Source organism: Equus caballus, chromosome 1, assembly GCF_041296265.1.
Source record: "Equus caballus isolate H_3958 breed thoroughbred chromosome 1, TB-T2T, whole genome shotgun sequence".
NCBI classification, from domain to species: domain Eukaryota; kingdom Metazoa; phylum Chordata; class Mammalia; order Perissodactyla; family Equidae; genus Equus; species Equus caballus.
Window position 1 is genome coordinate 173,643,660 of NC_091684.1, and position 9,802 is coordinate 173,653,461.

Sequence of the window (9,802 nt, forward strand, 5' to 3'; positions counted from 1 at the left end):
GGGAGGGCTTGTGACTTGTGACAGAAGATTTTGGGGTCTCCTATAAGCTATGAAGTAACTAACACAAAATATGGGCATCATGTACTTCTAAAATTTTCAAGGAAAAGCCTCCAAATAAAACTACAAAACAGGGGCCGGCCTGGTGGCACAGCAGTTAAGTTCGGATGTTCCGCTTCGGCGGCCCGGGGTTCACCAGTTCGGATCCCGGGTGCAGACATGGCACTGCTTGGCAAGCCATGCTGTGGTAGGCGTCCCACATATAAAGGAGAGGAAGATGGGCATGGATGTTGGCTCAGGGCCAGTCGTCTTCAGCAGGAAGAGGAGGATTGGCAGCAGATGTTAGATCAGGGCTAATCTTCCTCAAAAAAACTACAAAACCATGTATGGTAGCAATGGTTTCCTACACAGCTCTGCAACTGGAGGTGGTCCAAGACTAAGTATTCATGGTCTATGATGAAATAAATAATATCTTCAAATTCTGAAATTATGTCCTTTCTAACTTTTTCAGGATTAAACTATTGTTCTTTTATGAAAAGATGCTGATATTCTAAGATTGTTTGGGAGTAGGAGGAAATATCATTTCTTATTGCCAAACATATCAATTTCAGGGATTTTTTTCCTTGTAATTTTAATTAATTTTAGTAAAACCCTAAAGTCTGAAAATGATGCATTATAGAAGACTAGAATGGGACAGGATCTTGAATTTTATCACAAGAAGATCAATGACGTGGAACTCATGACTAGAGTATGACCGTGGGAAGATAGTTCAGAGGAAGCAGATCTAATTAAAGTTTCAACAGTAGTGTATATGTCAAAAAGGAAATCACAAAACTGAAAATGGGGCCAGCCCGGTGGCACAGTGGCTAAGTGTGCGCGTTCTGCTTCTCAGTGGCCTGGGGTTCGCCAGTTTGGATCCCGGGTGCGGACATGGCACTGCTTGGCAAGCCATGCTGTGATAGGCGTCCTACATATAAAGTAGAGGAAGATGGGCACGGATGTTAGCTCAGGACCAGTCTTCCTCAGCAGAAAGGAGGATTGGCAGTAGTTAGCTCAGGGCTAATCTTCCTCAAAAAAAAAAAAAAAGACAAATAAATGGAGAGATATATTCAAAAATAAAAAAACTGAAAATGGAAGCATATGGATAGGGATGAAAGAAGAAACAAACAGGAAAATAAAACCAGGTAGGAGTAGAGAACAGATGCTAAGATAAGTGGAGGACATGGATGATGCTGTTTAAATTCAGATTGCAAAACTAATCCAAGGCAAGATAAGTCTCCTTCTGCTGGAGGCAGAGCACCTAGGAAATTCTTGCTCAGCTGACAATTTCACTTACTAGATTACTGCAGAAGGATGGTCAGACATAGTTTTCATAGATTCCAAGAAGTCAGATTTGAAAATGTTCCAAGGAAAATTACCTACGGGGCTTTTAAGGGACAGCGAGTTCTCAAAGGTGAATTTCCATTGGTTTTATCCGAAAGGCTCCTGCTGAGGAAGAAAAGAGGCTTCACCAATCAGAACACAGCTCACCGGCTGCCTTCTGACAGGATCAAACTACGAGCAGAGATGAACAGCAAGTCTCTTACACTAAAAAATGAACCAAACAAGTAAAGCAAGGACAGTCCTTGTGAAAACGTTAAACCGATATGAAGGTTTTGGTGGACCGGAAGCTCAGTTTGAAGCAATAAAGGATGAAGCTGCCAAAAAACCTAACGCGATGTTAGGTCTGACTCCCAGCATTGGTGACGCGACTCACTGGTCCCACTGCTCCCCGATCGGAGCTCCGGGAGGTTCAATGCTGAGGCATTTCTCCTTTGCTTACGTAAACAAAATATTTTCAATATAAAAAAATGAGGAAAAAGAACTTTTTAAAAGCCACCCAGACTTACACTACTCAAAAATAACCACCTTAAATATTTTTAATATATACATATGTATGTATATATGTATGTGTATACATGTATTCTCAGAATATATAGACACGTACGTATATACATAAAGATACACACATATATGTTGTTACAGGTAAATATATATTTACCAGAATTAAAGCATACTGACAAAGCACTTCATGAATTTTTTTAAAACTTCATTGCTATAAACCTCTTTCTACATTAATAAATATAGAATATAAGAAATATATCACTATTCTTAACTGTATTCCATTGTGTAGATTTGCCATAATATATTGATCCAATTTTCTATTTTTGGACTTTAGAATCCCTTCAAATGTTTTTCTATCATAAACAGTGTGTTAAGCACTCTGTACATTCATTTTTGCCCACTTAACCAATGATTTCCTTCCCAGATGTAAAATTCCAGCATCGAAGGGTATGCAAAATATTAAGGCTTTTGATAAGCAATGAAAAAAAGCTTATACCAAGCAACCAGAAAACGGGGAAGCAATCCAGCAGAAAAATAAATGTTTTATCTTGACGTACAGGGCCAAAAATATGAATAAGCAATTTACAGAAGATATACAGATAACCAACGAACATATGAAGATACTCAATCTCACTACTTATAGAAGAAATGGAAAATAACAATACTATTTTTTACATGTAGAATTGACACAAATTTGTAAGATTGGCAATATCTTGTAATGCCAGTGGTGAGGAAGATGGACATTTTCACACAATGTTGGTGGGAGAGGAAATTGTTACTAGATTTTTGTAGGCAATCTGGCAGACCACCAAAATAATCTAGTACTGAAATTTAAAATGGGCACATACTATGAGCCATAAGTCCTAATCGTAAGAATTTATGCTAATAAATTTTAGCACCATTAACAAAATGCTAGAAATCTCAATGTCCATTGGTTATAAAAGCGACATCTAAAAATAAACTGTGTTTATAGGTAGTGACATGGAAAGATATTTTAAAGTATCAAGTTGCAGACAACTCATATAATACCATCCGACTTTTCTAAAACAAAAGCTACGTGTATGTGAAGAAAGACATATATGTTTTGTTTTGTTTTGTTTTTTGAGGAAGATTAGCCCTGAGCTAACATCTGCCGCCAATCCTCCTGTTTTTGCTGAGGAAGCCTGGCCCTGAGCTAACATCCGTGCACATCTTCCTCTACTTTATATGTGGGACGCCTACCACAGCATGGCCTGCCAAGTGGTGCTATGTCCACACCTGGGATCCAAACCCACGAACCCAGGCTGTGGAAGCGGAACGTGCGAACTTCAACTGCTGCGCCACTGGGCCGGTCCCATGACATATCTGTTTTATAAGCATAAAAATGTTTGGTGCTGGAGAGTGGGATTGGCTGGTAGGACTCTCATGTTTTATTTTATACACTTCTGTTCTGGCTGAAATTTTACAACCAATGTGTATTTTTATAATTAAAGATTAAAAACAAGAAGCTCTCCAGTCAAAGGTGATCCTAATTTTGATTTATGTCCATGATGTCAGTTTTAGGGGTGAGCTCCCTCAGGCAGGAATCAAGTCTGCTTGCCTTGCTTCGTGGGTGGTCCAGCACAGACATTTACCTCTGACTGACAAAGCATGTAGCAGCAACCAGCACTTCCGGCGGGGCTCCCAGAGGGCTAGCTGTGCAAGAGCAGATACAAAAAAAGAGGTAAGAGGCTTAATTCTCTGTGTTGAAAATAAGAGAAGAGACTTCTATGTCTCCCTTTTCTTAGACATTTACTTGAAAAACTTGTAAATTCTTTCTCTGTAAGTTCTTTGAAATGCATATAAATCTTTTTAAAAGCTAACTAAGCCTCTGGACAGCTTTGTGACCCAGAGGTCTTTCTTAAGAACCTGCGAACCATCTCTTTGAAATGTAACCCCAAGGCAGGTAGCGTTCCTAGCTCCCAGTGTCTGCAGGATGGTGGGAATCTAACTTGAGTGGACGCCTAGCTCCCAAACTACCTCTCTCATAAAGATTCGAGAAGTTTATTTTTCCTTTGGATAAAGCCAGTTAGCTAACAAATGGTCACTCCAATTACCAAGTGATGAACTATGATGAACTATGTGTGACAAATGGTGTTGTCAAGTCCTCTTACTTGAGGACTACTTATTTATCTTGACAAAATGTATGTAATTTGTTGTATCTGTTTGGCTATATAAGAAGGTGAGACTTCTTTCTGTCTTTGTAATCTATTTACAGGACTGCTGTGCTGTTCATCACATTCTTTTTTTTTTTTTGCTTTTTCTCCCCAAATCCCCATAAGTAGTTGTGTATTTTAATTGTGGGTCCTTCTAGCTGTGGCATGTGGGACACCACCTCAGCGTGGCCTGATGAGCGCTGCCATGTCTGTGCCCAGAATCCGAACTGGCGAAACCCTGGGCCACCTCAGCAGAGCGCGCCAACTTAACCACTCAGCCACAGGGCCGGCCCCAGCACATTCTGATTTAAGTCTTACTCCGTAGTAAAGTTGTTTTCTTTCTCTTCTACCTTTGTGGAGAGCTATTTTGGGTTGGCAGGGGATTTTGTTTTCAATGATATCTCCCCAACAGCTGCCGAGAGTCCAAGGGCCTCATATACCTTTGGAGGCCTGGGGACCCCCCAGGTTCTGCCTGCTGCAGCCTGGAGCAGCCCTCTGGGGCTTGTGGGAGGGTTAACGGAGGCCGCAGGCAAATGGGGGTGTGGGGGCCACAGATGCATTAGGAAAAGGAAGTCACATCACAGACCAGAGAAATCTGCTGAGACCAACTGGACACACTTCCCCTAGCCCCAGGCTTTCTAGGACCAGACGACGGGCCACCTTTAAGGCTCTGTCTTCTCAGGGAAGGGAAAAGCGCTTCCCATTTGGCCTTGGAAATGGAATGGGTGTAAAAGTGGGAGCAAGTACAGACCGGTCAAGGCAAAGTTTTCAGGCAGAAAAACTCTTTGTTGGCCCTCATCCCCATATCTGAACCCATTATCATTTCCTGACCTCCTCCACCACCACCACCACCAGGGGGCCCTCCCAGTGCCCTCAGGCTTCCTCCCTCTCCTTTCTTTACACATCTCCTAACTGACGGGCTGAACTGTTACATTGGCCCAACCCAGCTCCAAGCTAACATTTGCATTTTAAAAAAGGACTACTGCTAAACTGCATACATTTTCACTTTATTTAGTAAATAGTGAGCGTATCTAGTGTGAGAAACACTGATGCAGTTTCCTGGGAGAAAAAGGGTAGGGGACCCAACAATGAACAACCCCCAGTGTTCTGCCCTTTGCGGTGTTTGCTGTCTCTTGGGGAAGACAGACAGACAAGCACACCAACCGCACAAAGAACGAAGAGGCCTAGAAGGAGGAAGTGTTTTCTGTGGGCTGAGAATGGAAATGCTTGTTCGAGGTTCTCCGTGGGAACTTGGAAATGTGTTGCTGCTTTTAAATCCAAACCCAGAAACTTCTGCTGAGTGGTTTAAAGAATTCATGGGGCTAGAAGAAAAGGACAACCGAGGGGTCGTGAATCCCCAAATGTTTTAAGTGAAACATTTCCAGCAGAGGGGATGTGGTTCTGAGGCCCCCTCAGCGACCTGAGGAACCCCGGCTTCCTTCTCTCCACTAACCTGCCCCTGCACGCCTGCTCTGTGTCTTTAATCTCATGGAAGACTGGCCTCAGAGCCTTAACTGCTTTGCCAGATGTACCACAACAGTAAGCTGCCTCTAGGACCAAGTGTGCCTGGGCAGGCCCTACCAGTCAAAGGGCCTGAATCTTGGAGCTTGGGTCCACTCAAAGAAGCAGGGTCTTCAGCACATGCAAGACCTCCTCGGTTTCTGCAGCTCGCACTCCTGGTCTGCTAACCCCCAACTAACCTCTGCTTACCTGAGCTCACCTTTCACCACCCATTACTCTGGTTCTCTGCTTTAGGAGGATTGTCCATGTGCTTAAATTTTTAAATGTTATAAGAACCTTCAATGCTATAAGAACTGAGACACTGAATAGACAAATGGACAACAGCCAGACCATATATGGCAGTAGAACTCTGACCCACAAACTCAGAGGCAACCAGGCAGGGAAACCAACCCACAACCTCTGCAGCAGTCAGCCCAGACGGTCAGGACGTGGTCAGCCCTGCCAACTTCCCTAGTTTTTGCACCCCCATCCCCTCACCAACTTCTTTCCAACTCAGGACTAATCAGAGAAAGCCAAATATGCTCCCCAAACCAGTCACAATAGATGCCCCTCTTCTAGTTAGCCTGCCTCCAGCTTCCTCATGCCTCAAACCTCCTATCACAGCACCTTACCTTCTTCTCTTGTATAAAGCTTTCCAAATCCCTTCCTACTTTTGTAGTCTCTCTCAAACCCAAGTGATGATGGCTGACTCCCTTGCTAGCACCAGCTCTGGATAAATAGCCTCCGTTCTCATTTGGGTGGTCTTTGTTTACTTCCACAGCACCCACAGAATTTCCTTAGGTGTGTGTATGTCCTTCTGACCAGTTCCAAGTGGAGCACAGGTGTTAATTCAGGCAAAGTGGATGCTGCAGTACTAGAGGCAAGGAGGACAGGAAAGGAAACCTCAGCCCTTCTGATGACATTGAAAAGTTTGGCTTGCACTGACCTGAACCATAGGCCTAGATGGTGCCAGTCAAGGATCTCAGGCAGTATTTGGGTATCAAGAACTCAGACTAAGAGTTCAGTTGAAAAGAGACATCTTTCTAGTTCCTCCCCTTTCTAGAAAAGGGGAGGGGCTACCCTTTGTGCAGGGAGAGAGCTTTGTAGTCAAGCTGCTTTTAGGTCATGAGAAATGAACACCTTCTCAAAATATGTCATTATTAGTACCCTCTAGTCGACTCCTACTCCTGGTGACCCTGTGTACAGCAGAGCAGAACCCTGCCCGATCTTTTTGTACCATCCTCTCATCTTCCAGCGCTATATCAGACAATGCTCCTCTGCTATTCGTAGGGTTTTCATGGCCAATTTTTTCAGAGGTGGGTGGCCAGGTCCTTTTTCCTAGTATGTCTTACTCTGGAAGCTCTGCTGAAACCTCTCTATTGTAGGTGACCCTGCTGGTATTCGAAATATTGGTGGCATAGCTTTCAGCACCACAGCAACATACAGCTGCCACAGTATGATAACCGACAGAGAGGTGGTGTGGTTCCCTGACCAGGAAATGAACCTGGGCTCTGGCAGTGAGAGCGCCAAATCTTAACCACTAGACCACCAGGACTGGCTGCCTTCTCAAAATAGCTCTATAAAAAAGGATTTGATTTATGGGTACAGAAAAACCTCGTCAAATGCAGGAATAGGAAATAAAACACTGCCAGCTTCCTGCCTGGGAAGTCACTAGAGAGGAGGGCCCTTCATGTGTGGCTCTGCAGCTGAGTGGCACTCATCTATCTCTTCTCTATTTTTCTCTATACACCAACTTCATTCTTTTTGATAGACAGACTGGTTTCCTCTCATTTCTCAGCAGCTTGTACACAGTCCCTAAAATGGCCATTCCAACCATCAAGCCTACTTGAGCTTCCAGGGGGAGCATCACCATTGTCTACTACAGTCTCTGCATCTCTTAGTTCAAACTCTTAAAAATGAAACATTTGTTTGCATAGTTTATAGATATAAACCAGCAAAGCCACAGAGGTCATAGGTCACTGGCCAGGCATCCATCAGTTGGAGGCTGAGGAACAAGGCCATGTCTTACATAAAAATGTGAGCATTTTGCATATTATGAACGTGTTCTATTATAGGAAGCAGTATTATTAAATAACACAGACTACATATATCCACCACAATCGTTACATTTGTCCACTGAAGAAAAACAGTGAATTATACGATATGACAGTGGATCAGAGGATAAAGAAGATTATTCCTAGAAAGATCCCTAGGGACGATGGAAGGAAAGAGGGTCCATGTAGAGGGGACCAGGAAGGACTTTGTGCCAAGCTGATGGGAGAGTTGTGTTCGGATCCACGAGGAAATGGGGCCAAACATGTTGGGAATTCAATAAGACACATGCTGCACAGCCCTTCTGCAATTCTTAGAATATTCAGTGCGGATGAGACTCAGAGATCATCACGTCCAGCCCTGCCGCACTTCAGATGAGAATACTGAGGGCTAGAGTCGCTGGTGACACAGTGACACAGCTGTAGCCACAGGGTTAAAGTTAGAACCAAGGCCATAGTCCATGACCCTGTCTCCAAGCTCAGTCTTCTTTCCACTGTAGATCATTCACGATCCCATGTGCTAAGGCAAGTCCTCTCTTTCTAATACCGGGGATTTGTATTATGGATACACGTTGGTGAAGAGGGGGGGGACTGGCCTCTCATAAGTGGTCTTTGTTAGAGGACAATCTGCTCTTCAGCACTGTCCTCATCCTCTTTTCTAAAACTTCTTGAACCCTGACCCACACATCCCTGAGGACCCCCAACGCTGCGTCATTCCTCAGAGTATATATAAAAGGGTTAAGGAATGGAGCCACAACACTGCTCAGTACTGAAGGGACCTTGTTGATCTCGAGATATTCTTTCTGGGACGGAGTCACATAGATAAACACTGTGATGCCATCAGAAATCACGACAATAGTCAGGTGAGAAGCACAAGTGTTAAAACCCTTCTTCCTTCCAATTGGAGGAGGAATACACACTATTGTCAAATGACGAACATATAGGAATAGGCTACAAGAACTATACAGCAGAGGATGGCTGTGGATGAAAGTATAAAATCCATCAGCTCAATGGCAGTGGTGTCTGCACAGGACAGGGCCAGCAAGGATCCGCTGTCACGAAAGAAGTGGTTAATGATGTTGGAGTCACAGAAGGGCAGCTGGGAGATGAGGATGGTTGGAAAGATCACAGATAGGAAGCCTCCCACCCAAGAGAACACAATGGTCCCAATGCAGACAGGAGGTCTCATAATGATGCTGTACCATAGAAGGTAGCAGATGGCAGCATAGCAATCATACAACATGACTGTCAGCAGAAGAAACTCTACAGTGCCCAGAAAGAAATAGAAATAACATTGGGTGACACATCCTGCAAAAGAGATGGTTTTATCTTCAGATACTAAGTTGGCCAACACTTGCGGAGAAATGACTGAGGTGAAGAGGATGTCCAGGACAGAGAGGTTGCACAGGAAGAAGTACATGGGGGTGTGGAGGCGGGAGTAGGACAACACAATGGAGATGATGAGCAGGCTCCCCAGGAGCGTCAGCAGGAACGTGGGCAGTAGCAGCACCAGAAACAGCACTCCACCCACCTGCTGAGAGGAAATCCCAGCAAAATAAACTCCGACACCATCGCAGTCTGACTCTCCATGGGCTTGGGGGGCCTGGCTCAGTTCCCCCAACGAAACAAAGAGAGATAGTACCGAGGAGTGTTCAGTGTATGAAGCCCCATGTCTGTTCATTAGAAGAATATGAACATAGAATGGGTTAATCCAAATTAGATATGTAATCCAAATTTAACTTGTTTTAAATTATTTGCCCATCAAGTCAGAATTTTTTTTAAATTATAATGTTTACCGTTAGCAAGGGTGCCTGCCTTGAGACCTACGCTGTCACACAGTTCTTGTGAGTTTTCTAAAAAATAATTTAGCAATTTTTACAAAAAACCTTAAAATTGAGCAAAACTTTAGACTCAGAAATTCTACTTCCATCCTGAGGAAATAGTCATGGATATGTTAAAAAGATTTTGCCACAAGAACATTCACTACAGAATTGCTTATAGTAATGAAAATTTGGCAAAATATCCAATATCTAAATACCCAAAAATGGAGGATGGAATAAATAAATTATGGTACATCTAAACAACAGCATATCATACAGTCGTTAAAAACTATATTTTACAATAATATGTGATGACAATATATTCATGATACATTATTAAGTTTTTTAAAGCAAGTTATAAAATAGTAGTAATATG

At 43.2% G+C, this 9,802-nt stretch overlaps 1 long non-coding RNA gene and 1 pseudogene across 1 annotated transcript; one reads left to right on the forward strand and one right to left on the reverse strand.

The window, feature by feature from the left end:
* The first annotated feature begins 3,417 nt into the window (after positions 1–3,417).
* On the forward strand, positions 3,418–4,404 carry LOC111768709 (uncharacterized). The gene is made up of 2 exons (XR_002801184.2): positions 3,418–3,583; positions 4,118–4,404. It is a non-coding gene; the product is annotated as an uncharacterized lncRNA (long non-coding RNA).
* On the reverse strand, positions 8,242–9,178 carry OR6J1P (olfactory receptor family 6 subfamily J member 1, pseudogene; annotated as a pseudogene).